General features: G+C 54.6%; 9 non-coding genes and 1 pseudogene across 9 annotated transcripts; 5 read left to right on the top strand and 5 right to left on the bottom strand.

The window, feature by feature from the left end:
- trnar-acg (transfer RNA arginine (anticodon ACG)) lies at nucleotides 1-73 on the bottom strand. Its single transcript has one exon. It is a non-coding gene; the product is annotated as a tRNA-Arg (tRNA).
- A 1623-nt stretch (nucleotides 74-1696) lies between these two features.
- Nucleotides 1697-1778, top strand: trnas-gcu (transfer RNA serine (anticodon GCU)). The gene has a single exon. It is a non-coding gene; the product is annotated as a tRNA-Ser (tRNA).
- A 4048-nt stretch (nucleotides 1779-5826) lies between these two features.
- Nucleotides 5827-5899, bottom strand: trnav-aac (transfer RNA valine (anticodon AAC)). Its single transcript has one exon. It is a non-coding gene; the product is annotated as a tRNA-Val (tRNA).
- A 109-nt stretch (nucleotides 5900-6008) lies between these two features.
- trnaf-gaa (transfer RNA phenylalanine (anticodon GAA)) lies at nucleotides 6009-6081 on the bottom strand. The gene has a single exon. It is a non-coding gene; the product is annotated as a tRNA-Phe (tRNA).
- Nucleotides 6082-6552: 471 nt separating this feature from the next.
- Nucleotides 6553-6668, top strand: LOC138235165 (U5 spliceosomal RNA). The gene has a single exon (XR_011188050.1). It is a non-coding gene; the product is annotated as a U5 spliceosomal RNA (small nuclear RNA).
- A 391-nt stretch (nucleotides 6669-7059) lies between these two features.
- LOC138235164 (U5 spliceosomal RNA) lies at nucleotides 7060-7173 on the top strand. The gene has a single exon (XR_011188049.1). It is a non-coding gene; the product is annotated as a U5 spliceosomal RNA (small nuclear RNA).
- Nucleotides 7174-7563: 390 nt separating this feature from the next.
- Nucleotides 7564-7645, top strand: LOC138235174 (U5 spliceosomal RNA; annotated as a pseudogene).
- Nucleotides 7646-17068: 9423 nt separating this feature from the next.
- trnav-cac (transfer RNA valine (anticodon CAC)) lies at nucleotides 17069-17141 on the bottom strand. The gene has a single exon. It is a non-coding gene; the product is annotated as a tRNA-Val (tRNA).
- Nucleotides 17142-17591: 450 nt separating this feature from the next.
- On the bottom strand, nucleotides 17592-17663 carry trnae-uuc (transfer RNA glutamic acid (anticodon UUC)). Its single transcript has one exon. It is a non-coding gene; the product is annotated as a tRNA-Glu (tRNA).
- Nucleotides 17664-17864: 201 nt separating this feature from the next.
- trnah-gug (transfer RNA histidin (anticodon GUG)) lies at nucleotides 17865-17936 on the top strand. The gene has a single exon. It is a non-coding gene; the product is annotated as a tRNA-His (tRNA).
- Nucleotides 17937-18453: the final 517 nt, after the last annotated feature.

The raw sequence follows: 18453 nt of genomic DNA, 5'->3' as shown, positions 1-18453 counted from the left end.
CGAGCCAGGCAGGAGTCGAACCTACAATCTCCTGATCCGTAGTCAGACGCGTTATCCATTGCGCCACTGGCCCTGGTGTGATATTGCAGGACTGTAACCCAGTGAGATCAGCACTGCAACTAGTAAAATATTACCCCCGGTTCATTCTTTTCTAAAAGTGAGAAACACCTGTTTTCTTCATTTTGTCTGTTTTAAAACCATATCTCTTTAAACCAAACCAAGAGTTTGTCTTTTGCACTGATATTCTGATTCATTTCGATTTCAAAGAAAAAAAAATATTATCTTCCAAAGCATCATAAAATTGTCCCTTCTTCCAGACTCTACTTCTCTCTTGTAGTAGTACAGCAGACCTTTCCAGGTGAGCAGATCACAGAGTCCGAAATGAGCTTCCTCCATCAAGCAAAGTACCTGAACATGACTCTGTCTTCATAAAAGCGCCCCTGTAATAAAGAAATTAAATCCGAAACCAAGAGGGCAGTTGCCTACTGAAGTTCAAGAAGTCATCAATTTTAACCTAGCAACACATTAAAGGCTGCATCTATACAAGTACGATTCTAGAAATGCTCACCAGATTACATTTTAAGAAGGAACTGCGCTTCAGGTTCCGCCGAGATCTTAACTCGGATGGCAGGATTCAGAGTCCAGAGTGCGGACTGATGGCGCACGGAGGGTCCACATACTGTGGATCCCTCAGTGATCTTCCGCGTGTTCAAACAGCCAGCGTGTGACTCCCCTGTCCCCGTGACCTCATTGCTCTGCTCTCGCCTCTGTGCAGCCGAGCCCGACTCATGGTAAAGTGGAAAAAAATATGCCCTCAACGTGAGATTTACTCTGGAGCGAGGATAGACGTTACCTTTTTATCGTTGAACAGGATGTATGTGATGTGGCGACTAGGTTCAATTTTGTATCCTCTTTAAAAGATTAAGGACTGGGGTGAGCGTGATTTACCACCCTTTCAGCTAAGAACCCGACGTGCGGGCCGTTTAAGCTGCATAGACTCGGTCGTTTAACTCTTCTCCATTAGCAGGGTTAAGGTTAAAGAAAAAAACATTGCTGACTTCTTTTTTTTTTTGCCAGCCGCAAGCGCTGATTAGGAAGGTTTGTATTTCATGTTTTGCAAGTTGCATCCATTTTAAGAAAAACAAGTCGTTCAAGACAGGAAATGAATGCTTGCATTTAATTAAGTCTAGCCGTAGGCAGTTGTCCATAATGACCAGTTCTGTTCGAGAAGACAGAACAAAAAAGGCACCGCTGGGATTCTGAACTAGGGTTTCCTGTTTACTAGACAGGCGCCTTAAGCAACTAAGCCACGGCGTCCCAGGAGAGCTGTCCTTTTGCAGCCACTTGGACACACCACTCAGACACATCTGCATTCGGTGTGTGCTCCGCCTGCTCGCTGAGCAAGTTGCCACCTTTACATACAATAGCAACATCAACACCAAGAGAAAGGGTGACAAATGGCTTTTATCTGGAACTTTTCATGTCCAAGGAGCTCAATGTGCTTTCTGTGTACAACAGGGCCACTGAACTCCACACTGGCCACTGAACCACAGCAGTGGCTTGCTGGCTTGACATCTCCCAAGGAAAATGTTGAAATCGCATGTGGAACAGGAAAATGACCCTCGAGTATGAGGGAAAAAAAAGAAAAAGATCATTTGGAGTGCGCCAACCCATGTCCGGACAGCCCAGTGTCGTTGACGAGGTGGCCGAGTGGTTAAGGCGATGGACTGCTAATCCATTGTGCTCTGCATGCATGGGTTCGAATCCCATCCTCGTCGTTCTCCATGTTTGACACGTGTGCCCGTTCAGCGTTGGCACTCCTGTCGTTTGCTCAGGTTCTAGAGCCGTACATTTTCTAGCGGTGGCTGAACATGGTATAGTAGGCTAACGTCAGTCTCGAGCAGTAACAGTAACGGTATTTACGTGCCGCTGCTGCCAAGTGGCTCTGGGTTGAGACTGCGGTTTCACTTACTCGCAACGCAAACGGAGAAAGCGATTTTTGACAGTCTCTTGAGAGACTGCACTAGGTGTTTAGGGATAGACTTTGTCAGTTCCCCCTGGGATGGTGGCCTCTCAAATAGTTTGTGATTCCTCTAGACGTTTCTACAGTAGAAGCCTGCTTCGTGGCTTAAATCCAAGCTAAGGAAACGAGTTAGAGGTCTGATGCAGAACTGCGAATTCAATGAAGGGGAACAATACAGTACATTGCACTGTATGTGTGAGGAAAGCTGCCCCCTTCAGTCCCTTGTTGACCGAACAGAGGACTGTAAAGGATACCGCCAAGAAACTTAAGGTTGCTGGTTGGAATCCAGCTCCAAAGAAGCCCCTTTGGGTGTTATGTCATCAAAAAGTAAGAACAGCGAATCTTCCTTTGATCAAAAGCGCAACAGAGCTGTTTTCCGTGGAGCAGGTTTCAGACCCGTAGACCTGTTTTATTTGTAGGGCAGGGCGCATTCCCAAACGCGAATCTCCTGTTTTAGAAATGCTTTGGGCGGCGTGAAGTGAAAATAAGAAGTGGGCTCCAGATGCACATGGAAGCAATCAAGTGTTTCATCCGAGCTGTTTCAAAGACTGCCCAAGAGCTTTCCTTTCACAGAGGCGCAACGATTAATGATGGGGGTGCACCCTTCAATGCGCCTTACGACTCTAGGGAGTGATTGAGACGATTCGTAGCGTGTGCTCATTTCTTTCTATTCCCCGTGTTGCAGTGGTAGGATGACGTAAATTACTGCTTTGACACGTATCGGCATTATAATCAAGTGCAGGAGCTGAGCCACGGCGCCCCAGGAGTGTTGTCCTTTTGCAGCCACTTGGACACACCTTTAGAAAAACATTTTGTTAACAGGCATTCTGCCTCAGCCTAAACACCTATAGCTTGCAAAGTGCATGCTATTAGACAGGCACCTCTGCAAGACCTTAAGAGTCTCTTAAACTAGTGATAGTAAGGTGTTCCCAATGGGCGATGTTCGGCTTTCAAATCATCTCTCCGTGGAAGCGCCGAGATGCAGCTGTTTAAGGCTTAGAAGCAGCTGACTGTTTCACTACCTAGCTGATCACTGTCAGTCAGGGAGCTTAGAGGTGAAAAGCCTGTCTGAGAGACAATTCGCCGTCGATCAGTTCAATATGTTCCGTACCAGCTCGGCGCACCCGAGATCATCTTGGTAGCCGTGTAGCTCATATGAGTGAGAGCGTGTGTGTGTACCACCGTGATTGGATGCCGGCCCTTCTCAGGTAACAGTAAACCTTCTGCTAAAAAAAAGTGAGGTAAAACCTCACTCTGCACAGTAAAACCTCAAAAAAAGTGAGGTTTTATTTAATCTCTGACCAAGGGAAACGTTTCATTTTTTCAAAGAAATGTTTGTTAAAAAATAAAGTCATAGTTCCATGGGATTCAATCATAGACCATGTGACATAGAAGTCAGGAACCTAACCCACAGCGCCACCAGCACAGTCACATGCTGAGTGCTGAAAAAGCACTACAGAAACATTATCGACAGACAATGTACAGTGTGTACTATTCTTGTGTTGCGGTACATGAATATAATTATATCGTTATTAATTTCTAATTTATAACTTTATTAACTTTATAAATTTATAAATTAACTTTATAAATTTATTAATTAATTTCACGACGCACAGACAGGGCGCGGGGAGCCGCCGCCTGCAAACACGGCTCCAGGCAGGACTCCACTCCGCAGGAGCCGCAGAGCAGAGGAGATGGGGGCAGCTTAGCTCCTGTGCAGAGACCTGAGCTGCTGTTGCTGCAGACACTGTCTTTTCTGCACGGGGTAGGAGTGAATGTTGAGTTGCCCTTAGAAATGAAGCAGAGCACTTCAACGGCACGGGTGTGTGTGTGTGCGCCCTGGTGATTCTGGGAGACAGATCGAACCTGGGCTAAAAGAGAGGGGGCTTAGCCCCTCTTCCATTTGCTAGTTCAAAGTTGTACAACCCATTTGTATCTGCTAGGCGGCGCAGTCGCCGTGCACAAAGAACGCTTTGAAAAGCGTCAAAGGCAAGTCATTCTGAGTTGGTCATTTGTGTTTTCCGTTCAGACGCGAAATGCTGAAATGATCTCTCGGCTCCTCGGTTGTCATTTCTGCTCCGTAAAGGAATCACAGCACGCATCGTTTTCCAGCACGGTGGGTCGGGACACGATGCCGGGGGTCAGAGAGAGCGATGTCTTCCTCGTTAGTATAGGACCTGTCACCTGTCCCCACCTGTCACGCGGGAGACCGGGGTACATCAGGACGCGCATTGAAGTGAAAGCAGGATGCGCTGCGACATGCACTGTGCAGATCCCGCCACACTAAGAGGTGAGTGGGTCTGTTCGATCACAGCACTAGGCGAATCCCCAATCCCCTTTTGTGCGTGGCGACAAAAGAAGTCTGAAGTCTGTTTCCACCCGGGGACCTTTCGCGTGTGAGGCAAACGTGATAACCACTACACTACGGAAACGGTGGTAAGATGTGCCCAGCGGCCCAGCGCTGAGCTTCGCCAATGCGATTCAGCTGCTTCCAGTGCCTTTATTGGAGTGCGCTGATGGACCGTGCTCTCTCTCCAGAGTCCAGCACGCCTGTCATGGACGGAGCAGGAAAGGCGGCGCCACATTCTACAGCCCTCTCCACGCAATCGACAAAATCGGGCTACTGAAGTGGAGAAAATCGCCTCTCCAGAAAGTGCAAATATCATCTTGGAGAGTATAAATCCTATTGCCGAAGGTCAGCCCTGTCTATCAGAGTAACCCTCCCACCTCCTGCAGCGATGGTCAGCTCGTCTCACACGCGAGAAGTTTCGGCTGGAAACAAGCGCCCCCTCTTCTCGCACGTTTTGCACGTTCGAGTAGTTTTAATGCGGCTCCTTCGTACACGGTGCTGATCTTTTGGAAAGCAGGAGGCAAAATTGACACGTTCTCATACCGGGAGTCGAACCCGGGACGCCTGGGTGAAAGTTAGGAATCCTAACCGCTAGACCATATGGGAGCACACAACCCTGCTGTTCCGGGCATCATGCAAGCAAACCACAGAAATATTAGAAAACATGCAAGAGAGTTGTCACTCAGAGTGTCGAAGGGTCGATGTATACTGGGGCTCAGTTGAAATGCAACGTCAGGACTTTTCCGAATTATGTCACACGAAGAGAGCACAGCCTTTTCCGCCCTGCCACGTATGTATCGGTAACTCGCCGTGATCGTATAGTTGTCAGTACTTTGCGTTGTGGCCGCAACAACCCCGGTTCGAATCCGGGTCACGGCAGAATAGGGGCGTCTGCTTTTACTACTTGCACGAATGAAGGCAAAAAAAAGCCAATCGATGTGAACGAACGGCACTTTACAGAGGAGTACTGCCTGACTGGATCGTTGATGAACGACAGAGGCCACTCTGACCTCTTCTCGGGTTTCTTCAATGACTTACTAAGGATCTTCGTCACATTTGCCCATGCAGGGGAAGCCAGTTACACCAAAGCAAACGCAGGAAAGTGCAATTCAAGCAGAGACCAGGAGGGACTTGTTTACACCGAGAGTGGTTGGAGAATGGAACAATGTGCCCAGCCCTGTTGCTGGAGCCGATTCTTGATGAGATCTTGGACTCACTAAGAAGCCCCCGCTGGATGCTAATCTTTCTGTTGTTCTTGCAGGTCCTGCGCTGCTTTTGAGCCGACAAGGCTCGTCCTGGTCTGTCGGCACAGCCCAATTGCAAATGATCGGCTCCGCGTACAGAAGGAACGTGCGTTTGGTACAAGAGTGCATGAAGGCACCGGAAATACATTGGGAACAAATGACCGGTCGCTCAATACCTCTGTGAAGTACAGGAGCATGCAAAACGAGGCTGTTTCCGCCCGGTCTCGAAGCGGGGACCTTTCGCGTGTTAGGCGAACGTGATAGCCGCTACACTACGGAAACCTGCAGGGACAGCTGCTGGTGTCTCGCTTGCGTTTCGGGCTGAGAAAGGGAAGCGTCACTTTAGGCAGGGGGCGCTGGAGAGAGGAACAAAGGGCGCGATGAAACAAAATGCCGAAACCCAGGATCCAACCAGGGACCTTTAGATCTTCAGTCTAACGCTCTCCCAGCTGAGCTATTTCGGCGGTGCACAGAGCGCACAGCCACCTGCTCCAGCCTTCCTGTGTTGTGGCATGAGCACACCAAGAGGAGCGGGAGAGTGTTGCAGGAACGTCACTCAGAAGGAAAGCCACCCAGCTGCGCCCTCTGAGCTCTGTCCAGCGCATCTTCCTCGCATGGACTCCTGCCTGCAACGGGCAGGAAACAATTAGCAAGAACAGAACAACACCCCATGGGTGTCTCATGACCACACCTTAGGTTGTGACACGTGCAGGTGTGAGGGGTTGCCGGGCTACTTTGGAGCAGAGCTTGGGCGGAGGGGGGGCGGGAAAGCAGACAAAGAGGTGACACCGCAAGGTCTGCACGATCACAGCTCTCCGCCGCCCCAGGCTTCCGCTCGATAAGCTACTCGTTTGTAAGGCCAGGTGCATTGCCAACCACGACCGGCAGGGCAGAGGCTTTGAAGGCGGCCTGGGCTCCTGCAGCTGGGCAGCCACGCACTCTGGTTTCTTTTCATTTCGTACAAATCTTTCGCCTTTTACTAAAGATTTCCGTGGAGAGGAGTATGATGAGTTCCATGCAATTTTTGTGCTTCCCTGCCTTCGGGTGGGGCGCAGCTGGGAAGGCCAAAGAGAGAAAACAAAAACGTTCGCAATCACTCTTGTTATGGCGATTGTGGCCGTCTGCTCCGCGAGTCCTCGGTCTCCGGCTGTCTGATTGGCGCTCTTTTCTTTGGGGGGCGGGAGGTGTCCGGCCGCAGGGGATCTTGGGACCTCGCTTTGCATTACGGCTTCCCAGAGTGCGGCGTTTCCGTAACAATGTGGCCGGGTGTTTTCCGAGTTATCGCACGGATTGGGCACGCCCGCAAGCCGAGAGCCGCAGGCGATGAGCCCGGAGCTGAACGGGCCCCACTGGCTCGTTTGTAAGGCCAGGTGCATTGCCAACCACGACCGGCAGGGCAGAGGCCTTGAAGGCGGCCTGGGCTCCTGCAACTGTGCTGCCACGCACTCTGGTTTCTTTTCATTTCATACAAATCTTTCGCCTTTTTCTAAAGATTTCCGTGGAGAGGAGCATGAATGAGTTCCATGCAATTTTTGTGCTTTCCTGCTTTCAGGTGGGCCGCAGCTGGGCTGGTCAAAGAGAGAAAACAAAAACATTCACAGTCACTCTTGTTATGGCGATTGTGGCCGTCTGCTCCGCGAGTCCTCGGTCTCCGGCTGTCTGATTGGCGCTCTTTTCTTCGGGGGGCGGGAAGTGTCTGGCCGCAGGGGATCTTGGGACCTCGCTTTGCATAGCGGCTTCCCAGAGTGCGTCGTTTCCGGCACAGTGTGGGCGGGTGTTTTCTGAGTTATCGCACGGATTGGGCACGCTCGCAAGCCGAGAGCCGCAGGCGATGAGCCCGGAGCTGAACGGGCCCCACTGGCTCGTTTGTAAGGCCAGGTGCATTGCCAACCACGACCGGCAGCGCAGAGGCTTTGAAGGCGGCCTGGGCTCCTGCAGCTGAACAGCCACTTTGGTTTCTCTTCATCTCGTACAAATCTTTCGCCTTTAACTAAAGATTTCCGTGGAGAGGAGCATGAATGAGTTCCGGCTGTCTGATTGGGAGGGTGAGAGGAGCTGATTGAGAGGAGCATGAATGAGTTCTGGCTGTCTGATTGGCGCTCTTTTCTTTGGGGGGCAGGAAGTGTCCAGCCGCAGGGGATCTTGGGACCTCGCTTTGCATAGCGGCTTCCCAGAGTGCGTCGGTTCTGGCACAGTGTGGGCAGGTGTTTTCTGAGTTATCGCACGGATTGGGCATGCCCGCAAGCCGAGAGCTGCAGGCAATGAGCCCGAAGCTGAACGGGCCCCACTGGTCTCCCATCCAAGTACTAACCAGGCCCGACCCTGCTTAGCTTCCGAGATCAGACGAGATCAGGCGTGTTCAGGATGGTGTGGCCGTAAGCGAAAGCCCCGGCGCCTGACTCGCTACTTGAAGCTGTGTGTGGTGGGGGCTCCGTGCCCCCCGAGCGGGACTGAAGGATAGTTCGTGTGCAACTCTTTGGAAAGGAGCTGCTTTCCAAATCGCATTGCGTGCCTGGATGTTGGCGAATGCGCTCCCTTGTGTTGGCTCGTCCCGCACTGGAGGAGGACAAACAATCTGCACGGAGGAGCACCAGGCAAGTCTTCGCCAGACAAAAACCTCCAGTGCACAGCACTCTGGAAACATTTCGGGGCTTTCGCGTGTTTATTTCAGCACGTAAAGCGCACCGGTCCAACACGTCGGCCGGGCGCGCGGCGCCTCCGCCCTCTTGTGGCCTTGCGGCGTCAGAGCAAGAGGCTCCTTCTCGCTGCCCTTCCGCTGTGTTGCAGGGCCCCGAGAGGGAACCCGGAGCGCGCACTTTGTGGGGGGCGGGGGACCGCGTTCGCGCTCTGCCCCCGGTCTCTTGCGCGAGTACTAAATCTCACGGACAGGGGGGCCTCGTCATTGATTGTTACAGGTGAGACAGGGATTAGGAGGAGACCCCGACTGATGGGTAAAGGGGAGCACTAACACCAGAGGGACACCCCCGGCGTCTCTTTTTGAGAGACGCCCTGGGGTTTCCTAATGGCCAAGGAGGGTCGGGACCTCGGTTTGACGCCTCCCCCGAAGGACGGCGCCTGTTTGTGCAGCAGAGTGTCGCCATCAGGAGGCTGGGGCGTAAGAGAGCCACACAGCCCGCAGGGTGAGCGCTCCCTACTGGTCCCAGTCACACCTCTTGCAGGAGCAGCAGGAACCGGAGCTTTTCCGGGGGGGAATCTCCCATCCGGGTGCCGGCCAGGCTCACACCTGCTGGGCTGCCCCGGGTGTGAGCCCAGTCGAGAGTCGCAGGGCCAGATCTAGTCACCGGGGAGAAACGATACAAGTGAAGGATTGCTCGGCTCTCGGCACTTGAAAAGACCGACAAATGTCTCGTTCCCGCCGGAGCTGAATGTACCTGCATGTGTGGTGTCGTCTTCTTCCCCCGCCCCGCTGTGTTTGCTGTATTGTCTCTGAAGCCGGCCCCCGAGACGAGACGGGCTGTTCCTGTGCCCCAATTAACACTTTACAGCAGAAGGCTCCACAGTCGAAACGTTGTGCTTCTTTTCTTCTCTTTTCAGCATGGAGTAAACCTTTGCTTGATCCTTTGCATCCTACGCATGCTGACACAGCTACCTTTCTCTTAACGCGCCTCAATCATTATTCACCAAAACCATCAGCAGAATATGTCGCCTTTGTGGTGATGTCACTCCTCTGCTTCACAAATGTCCTTAGTGACGGACCATTTCTTTCTGCCATTTTTCCGGAGCGGTTATTGATTGCTCCATCATTTCCCACATATTTTCCATCCCTAGATTGAAAAAAAAAACAGAAACAGGCTGACAGGACGACAATCAAATTGCAAAAACTCATCAAAGCACTCGATAGAGTATTTGAATCCACAAGTAGCTACAAGCAACTTTGTCCTGGCTTGCATGAAAGTCGGAAAATGTCAAAAAGAAAAAGATGGTGGCTTTTTCATATTTGTTCTTTTATTTTTAGTTCGTTGGCTCTTCTGTCTATTGTCCTCCTGCCTGGCTCTTGACCTGTGACTGTCTGAACGCACACATTAGAGTTTCAGGCGGGGGATTTGTCCTGAGCCTCTGTGAAAGACCCACCCGCCCCCATAAATAACTGCTCTAGAAACACATGAATGCAAAACTAAACCACAGCTTAAAGAGGAGCTCCAACTCAGTGCCATACTAATGTAAACGAAGTAATACTAAGACATGTTCTTATGGATTTGTCTTACCTTGAGATACAGATGCAGCCATTCAAAGTGCGCGGTACAGACACCGCAGTACAGATACCGCAGGTATGATGACACGCGATACCGCGGTATGTGATTGGTTGACCGACAGGGGCACTCGTGGTCCGTTGGTCTGTCGTAGAAAGACTTACTGTAAATGTCTTTACTGTGCCCGTTGTAGATATTGAATTTTACCACTGAAGGGAAATCTTAGTAGCTGAGCATAAAAAGAATAGGAGCATACTGTAACGCGTGTGAAAGCCATAAACGATATTAATTTTGGAACGTAAACATACAGTATATGGCTGGTCTTGGTACTTTAAAGAAAAAAATACACACCAGTATTCCATTTCTCCCTAAACATTGTAAGCTTCGAAGTCTTTAACTAACGTGATACCGGAGTCAACAAGCATACTTTTAGAATTTGATTAAAAGGGATTATAATATGGAATCGCGTATCTAAAGAATTTAATAACGGTATGATTATATCCGTGTACTGGCAGGACTGTGTAGGGCTGTTTCGCCTATCTGATCATGTGAGCTGTCTTGTAGCCTACTGGTCTAGGTGCGTGACTACCAACTGGCAGGTTGTGTGTTCGAATCCAGCTGGTGCTGGACTTTTCATTTTTATTTATTTATTTTTTAATCGCGTAACATAAACATATTACCGTATGCAAACTGTACTGTATACAGTATATTTAATGTCTTAACTGTGCCAGTTTAATTGAATTAAAAAAAAAATTATTTAACACGAACATTAAGCTGTTTACATCTTCCGCCTGAGAACAGTCACCCGTTGCTACCCAACGCAGAATGGTGATTAGCTGACACTATCTGACACCCCTCTGATTGGAGAAAAAAGACGTGCTGGTGTGCTATACACACAACCAGGAAGAGGATTTCTTTCTATTCAAAACGTGTATTTTAAAAGTTTAAGAAGTAAAAACCTTACAGCGTACACAGATTTCTAAACTGATCAGGATCGTTATCTTTGTCTTATGCATAATAATGTTCACCGCTCTGTCCAGCAAATTAATAATAAACTTTATTTTATATAGCGTTTTAAACGAATAAGTAATTAGATTGCTCATAAACCTAATCACTTGCTTTTTCTTTTTATTTAGGCTCAGATTTCAACTATAGATCGTATTATTAATAACCATAATAACAAGTGTAACGCCCTCGCCTGGTGGTGAGGAGGAAGCGCCCCTAGGCGCTCGTAGTACCGCTGGGCATGCTGGGAGTGGTAGCCGGGAAGAGTCTGAGGGTCAGCACGATGACCAGCGGCTGACCCTACCTGTGTAAATAATGTCCTAGTAATTCTAGTGCCCTGTGTAGTCCTGTAAAAGTAGAGTGTGTTGTTAGGTAATTACCACCCTAAATGTGTGTACGTGTTCGTCAGTCTCCTCGTGTGTGTAGATCCTGTGTTTGGTTTTTGGTGTGGTTGTAAAATAAAGCCAGTGCTTGGTTAATCGCGTCTCCACTGTTCTTTAGTTCTGAAAAAGAACCTGCAAAACGCTACATTGGTGTCAGAAGCGGGATGAATGAACAACTCGTGGCAGACACTACCCGATTCCATAAAGCGCCGGCTGACGCTGGAAGACGCAGAACCCATCGGCGGCGCACATAGGGAGCCTGAGCAACTCCTGGGTGCGACAGGTGGCCACAGCCCTTACCAGGGCTACCCAGTAGTGGTCCCGCCAGTAGAATTGGGGCGGCCGCCCCGGAGAGAGGATGCCCTCCCTGCCGGAGCCGATCAGCGATTCCCACACCCATCGGCGCGGGTGCGACCAGGTCGCTACGATGGTGAGGCGCCTTGGGAGACCTATGAGGCGCAGTTCCAGCTCGCGGCCCGGACGAATGGCTGGAGCCGGGCGGAGATGGCCGGCCACCTGGCGGCGGCGCTGGAAGGAGCGGCCTGCCAGGTGCTCCTGGACGTCCCGGAGGAGGACAGAGGCGACTACATGGCGCTGGCAGCAGCCCTCCAGCTGCGCTTCGGTGTAGAGGAGGCGCCAGACTTGATGCGGGAGAGGCTGGCCCTGCGGCGGCGCCGACCAGGAGAGCGACTGGGCCCGGTCGCCGCGGATGTCATGTTCCTCGCCCGCCGAGGATACCCAACTTTCCCCCGGGAGGCGCAGCGGGAGATGGCTCTCCAGGCCTTTCTCAAGGCCCTCTCGCCCGAGGAGCTGCGGCGCCACGTGCAGCTGGCCGCGCCAACATCGCTGGAGCAGGCCTTGGCCCTTGCTACACGGGCTGAGGTAGTGTTCGGGGGGACTGGCAGCGCCAGCAGACGCAGTGCGCCCTGCCGGCTGACCGAGGCGGCGACGGAGGAATCCAGCGAGGGGGAAGAGGAGCCAGCCCGTGCAGCGACCGCCGCGGAACAGCCCCGCACGCTGATTTGCGACTGCTGCGGGAAAAGAGGACACCGAGCCCGGTTCTGCCGGGCACCCGAACCTCGCTCTCCCCGATCGGCGTCGGGAAACGGGAACGGGGCGGCTCAGCGCGGGGAAGGTCGCCCTTGAACACCTCAACCCCCGCTCCGGAGAGCGCTGTAAAAACCGGCGCCCCTCACGCCACCGTGGGGCGAGTCGGCTGTAGCCGGGGCCTGTACCTCCACTGCCGGATTGAGGATCAACCCTGCCTGGCCCTACTCGACACCGGTTCATCAGTGACCCTACTTCGGCCGGGCGTCCTCCCCGACACCGAGGGCACCAACCCCCCAGGATGGGAGGCCTCCAGCCTGCGGCTGAGGACCGTGACGGGACAGCTCGCTGCAGTCCGGGGGAAACGGGTGCTTGCCTTCCGTCTGGGTGCAGCGACGGTGCGCCACCCCTGCTACCTTGCACCCATCCAGGAGGACTGCATTCTGGGGCTGGACCTACTGCAGCGAGTGGGGGCCAGGTTGGACTTGGACCGGCAGGAGTTGGTGTGGCAGGGGGAGCGACTGCACCTGGTGGAGGGCAGGTCCGGCGAAGGCTGAGGGACGCGGGCTTGCCGGAGCCAGGGGAACAAGAGGCAGCGGCGGCGGCGGCGGCGTCAGTCGCCGGGGCAGACCAGGCCTGCGAGCCGGGGAGCGAGCGTGCCGGATCCTGCCCCTGAGTCGGCCGGGGGGCCAGACAAGGCGGCGGTGGGGGCCGAGCGTTGCGTGGAAGCGAAGCGTGCCGTTGAGGACCTCTTCCAGCGGAGCTGCGAGGGCCTCGATCAGGACCAGCGGCAGCGGCTCCAGGAGCTACTCGCCCAGAACGAAGACCTCTTTGCGGCGAGGGATGAGGACTGCACCCGCACTGCCCTGGTCCAACACGAGATCAACACCGGCGACGCTCGGCCCATCCGCATCCCACCAGGACGCATGGTCCACGCCAAGCGGACCGCCGCCGAGGAAAAGATCCGGGAGATGGCCGCAGCGGGGGTGATTGAGCCCTCCGCGAGCCCGTGGTCGGCGCCAGCCGTACTGGTTAAAAAAAAAGACGGCTCGTGGAGGTTCTGCGTCAACTACCGCAAGCTGAACGAGGTCACCTGGAAAGATTCCTACCCCCTGCCGAGGATAGATGACGCCCTGGACTACATCACCGGGTCGACCTGGTTCAGCTCCCTGGACCTCCGCTGCGGCTACTGGCAGGTACCGCTTGCTCCCGATGCTCGCCCGAAGACGGCCTTTTCCATCAGCCAGGGCCTCTGGCAGTTTACTGTCATGCCTTTTGGCCTGTGCAATGCCCCGGCGACGTTCGAGAGGCTGATGGAGAGGGTGCTGGCATCGGTCCCGCGGAACCAGTGTGTGTTATATCTGGACGATCTGCTGGTTCATGCACGGAGTTTCGACCAGGCCTTGACGAACCTCCAGGCGGTGCTGGCCTGCATCCGCCGTGCTGGCCTGAGGCTCAACCCCCGCAAGTGCGAGCTCCTGCGGCGGGAGGTGACCTTCCTGGGACATGTTGTTGGACCGTGAGGGGTGGCTACGGACCCAGATAAGGTCGCCGCAGTGAGGGGCTGGCCGACTCCACGCACCGTCGCGGAGCTCCGCAGCTTTCTGGGGTTGGCCTCGTACTATCGGAGGTTCGTCCGGGACTTTGCCAGCATCGCCGCCCCGCTGCACCGCCTCACCGACAAGGGCCGCCGTTTTGACTGGGACTCGGGCTGTGAGACTGCCTTTGGCCGGATGCGCGAAGCTCTGGTGGGGGCCCCCGTGCTGGCCTACCCCGACCCGCGGTTGCCGTATATTCTCGACACCGACGCGAGTGACTCGGGGGTGGGGGCGGTGTTGGCGCAGGAGGGGCCGGATGGGGAGCGCGTAGTGGCTTACTATAGTCGGGCTCTGACTAAGCCTGAGCGGAACTACTGCGTGACCCGTCGCGAGCTGCTGGCGGTGATGGCGGCGGTCCACCATTTCAGGCCGTACCTGTTCGGGACCCGGTTCCGGTTGAGGACCGACCATGCGTCCCTCACCTGGCTGCTCCACTTTAAGGAGCCAGAGGGACAGATGGCGCGATGGATAGAGATCCTGCAGGAGTACGACTTCACTGTCGTGCACCGTGCGGGGTCTCGCCATCTCAATGCCGACGCTCTCTCGCGGCGCCCCTGCGAGGCCGCGGACTGCCATCACTGCGCCCGGCGGGAGCAGCGTGAGGAGGCTGTCCGCACCGTGTCGGGGGTGAGCGCCGTGGCCACGGCCCAGGAGGGGCCGCTGGGGGTGGGCCTGCCAGACCTGGCGCAGCGTCAGGCAGCTGATCCTGACGTGGGCCCGGTGCTCCGCTGGAGGGCAGCAGGAGTGCGGCCTACACGAGAGGAGCTCGCCCCGCACCCGAAGTCCGTCAAAGGCCCTCTGCGCCCTGTGGGAGGCCTTGGAGGTAAAGGACGGGGTGCTGCGCCGGGGGTGGCGGGTACCCTCCAGTGGCGAGGTACGGTGGCAGCTGGTGGTGCCTCGGTCGCTCCGCGGAGCGGTGCACGGCCAACCGGGTGTGGGGCACTTCGGCGGTAAAAAAACCCTGCAGCGTCTCTGAGGCCATTTTTATTGGGGTCTTTGCCACCGGGACGTGGAGCGGTACTGCCGAACGTGTGCGGTGTGCGTGCCGCAGAAGGGTCCCCCCGAGCGCTCTCGGGCCCCCCTCCAACAACACCAGGTGGGGGCTCCTATGGAGCGGGTGGGAGTGGACGTTTTGGGCCCGTTTCCGCGCACCGAGGCCGGGAACCGCTACGTCTTGGTGGCCATGGATTACTTTACGAAGTGGCCGGAGGCCTACGCTTTCCCGGACCAGAGTGCCCCCACGGTGGCCGATGCACTGCTGGAGGGGATGTTTGCCAGGCTGGGGGTGCCGGAGGAGTTACACAGTGACCAGGGGCGTAACTTCGAGTCCCAGGTCTTCGCCAGAGTGTGCCAGCGCCTGGGGATTACTAAGACGCGGACCACACCGCTGCATCCCCAGAGCAACGGGTTGGTAGAGCGGTTTAATCGGACGCTCGCCACCCAGCTGGCCACCCTGGTGTCCCGGCACCAACGGGACTGGGACCGCCACCTCCCCCTTGCGCTCTGGGCGTATCGGACCGCGGTCCAGGAATCCACCGGGTGCACCCCGGCCTCGCTCATGCTGGGCCGGGAAATGCGAACACCGGTGGACCTGGTCTTCGGCCCGCCGCCCGGAGACGGGTCGGCACCGCCGGCTGGACCGGACTACGAGTGGGACCTGCAGCAGCGGATGCAGCGGGTGCACAGCTTTGCACGGACCCACCTGACACAGGCGGGGGTCCGGCAGAAGCGGTACTAGGACCTGCGCTGCAGGGGGCCTGCCTTCCAGCCCAGGGACTCGGTTTGGGTGTACAACCCGCGGTGCCGCAAAGGCCTCAGCCCTAAGCTGGCGCCGTCGTGGGAGGGGCACGCTGAGGTACTCGGGGTGGTGGGCGAGGTCTGCTACCGTGTCCGGTTGCGAACACAGGGGAGAGTGGTGGTCCTGCACCGAGACCGCCTGGCCCCCTACCGGGCCCGGGAGGAGGAGCCGTGTGGGGAGGCTCCAGAGGAGCAGCCGGGGCTGGAGCCGGCCGATAGTGGGGCGTCCGTGGATCGCCAGCCGTCACCGCGGCGCAGCGGCCGCTCGCGCAGGGTTCCGCAGCAGTTTGCCGAATACGAGTACAGCCTGAGGGGGGTGTTCGACGTCGGCGAGACGCCAGACGCCAGACGCCAGACGCCAGACGCCAGACGCTTCAGGTGGGGGCAGTGTAACGCCCTCGCCTGGTGGTGAGGAGGAAGCGCCCCTAGGCGCTCGTAGTACCGCTGGGCATGCTGGGAGTGGTAGCCGGGAAGAGTCTGAGGGTCAGCACGATGACCAGCGGCTGACCCTACCTGTGTAAATAATGTCCTAGTAATTCTAGTGCCCTGTGTAGTCCTGTAAAAGTAGAGTGTGTTGTTAGGTAATTACCACCCTAAATGTGTGTACGTGTTCGTCAGTCTCCTCGTGTGTGTAGATCCTGTGTTTGGTTTTTGGTGTGGTTGTAAAATAAAGTCAGTGCTTGGTTAATCGCGTCTCCACTGTTCTTTAGTTCTGAACAAGAACCTGCAAACGCTACAATATAATTAATTACTGCGAAAATAATTTACTTCGTACACTGTGCAGAGTGCCGTATACTCCTAGTGTTAGATGTGTTTTCGACGTTATATATGCGTTTATTAATGTTTATTTCACAGCGTCGTGCACCTTTTCATTGCTCTCGCTTTCAGAGCCTTCGCACGGCACACGACTCGACATCAGGAAGCACATTGAAGTGAAAGCAGGGAGCGCTGCGACATGCACTGTGCAGATCCCGCCACACTAAGAGGTGAGTGGGTCTGTTCGATGCACAAAGCTTTGATAAGCGTCAAAGGCAAATCATTCCGAGTTGGTCGTTTGTGTTTTCCGTTCAGACGCGAAATGCTGAAATGATCTCTCGGCTCCTCGGTTGTCATTTCTGCTCCGTAAAGGAATCACAGCACGAGTCGGCTTCCAGCACGGTGGGTCGGGACACAATGCCGGGGGTCGGAGAGAGCGATGTCTTCCTCGTTAGTATAGGACCTGTCACCTGTCCCCACCTGTCACGCGGGAGACCGGGGTACATCAGGACGCGCATTGAAGTGAAAGCAGGATGCGCTGCGACATGCACTGTGCAGATCCCGCCACACTAAGAGGTGAGTGGGTCTGTTCGATCACAGCGCTAGGCGAATCCCCAATCCCCTTTTGTGCGTGGCGACAGAAGAAGTCTGGTCTGTTTCCGCCCGGTTTCGATCCGGGGACCTTTCGCGTGTGAGGCAAACATGATAACCACTACACTACGGAAACTGTGGTCAGATGTGCCCAGCGGCCCAGCGCTGAGCTTCGCCAATGCGATTCAGCTGCTTCCAGTGCCTTTATTGGGGTGCGCTGATGGACCGTGCTCTCTCTCCAGAGACCAGCACGCCTGTCATGGACGGAGCAGGAAAGACGGCGCCACATTCTACAGCCCTCTCCACGCAATCGACGAAATTGGGCTACTGAAGTGGAGAAAATCGCCTCTCCAGAAAGTGCAAATATCATCTTGGAGAGTATAAATCCTATTGCCGAAGGTCAGCCCTGTCTACCAGAGTGACCCTCCCACCTCCTGCAGCGATGGTCAGCTCGTCTCACACGCGAGAAGTTTCGGCTGGAAACAAGCGCCCCCTCTCTCGCACGTTTTGCACGTTGAGTAGTTTTAATGCGGCTCCTTCGTACACAGTGCTGATCTTTTGGAAAGCAGGAGGCAAAATTGACACGTTCCCATACCAGGAGTCGAACCCGGGCCGCCTGGGTGAAAACCAGGAATCCTAACCGCTAGACCATATGGGAGTGCACAACCCTGCTGTTCCGGGCATCATGCAAGCAAACTACATAAATATGAGAAAACACGCAAGAGAGTTGTCACTCAGAGTGTCGAAGGGTCGATGTATACTGGGGCTCAGTTGAAATGCAACGTCAGGACTTTTCCGAATTATGTCACACGAAGAGAGCACAGCCTTTTCCGCCCTGCCACGTGTGTATCGGTAACTCGCCGTGATCGTATAGTGGTCAGTACTTTGCGTTGTGGCCGCAACAACCCCGGTTCGAATCCGGGTCACGGCAGAATAGGGGCGTCTGCTTTTACTACTTGCACGAATGAAGGCAAAAAAAAGCCAATTGATGTGAACGAACGGCGCTTTACAGAGGAGTACTGCCTGACTGGATCGTTGATGAACGACAGAGACCACTCCGACCTCTTCTCGGGTTTCTTCAATGACTTACTAAGGATCTTCTTCACATTCGCCCATGCAGGGGAAGCCAGTTACACCAAAGCAAACGCAGGAAAGTGCAATTCAAGCAGAGACCAGGAGGGACTTGTTTACACCGAGAGTGGTCGGAGAATGGAACAATGCGCCCAGTCCTGTTGCTGGAGCCGATTCTTGATGAGATCTTGGGCTCACTAAGAAGCCCCCGCTGGATGCTAATCTTTCTGTTGTTCTTGCAGGTCCTGCGCTGCTTTTGAGCCGACAGAGCTCGTCCTGATCTGTCGGCACAGCCCAATTGCAAATGATCGGCTCCGCATACAGAAGGAACGTGCGTTTGGTACAAGAGTGCATGAAGGCACCGGAAATAGAGGTGC

This window comes from Lepisosteus oculatus, unplaced genomic scaffold (assembly GCF_040954835.1).
Source record: "Lepisosteus oculatus isolate fLepOcu1 unplaced genomic scaffold, fLepOcu1.hap2 HAP2_SCAFFOLD_78, whole genome shotgun sequence".
NCBI classification, from domain to species: domain Eukaryota; kingdom Metazoa; phylum Chordata; class Actinopteri; order Semionotiformes; family Lepisosteidae; genus Lepisosteus; species Lepisosteus oculatus.
This window is presented reverse-complemented; position numbering and strand designations above follow the sequence as displayed.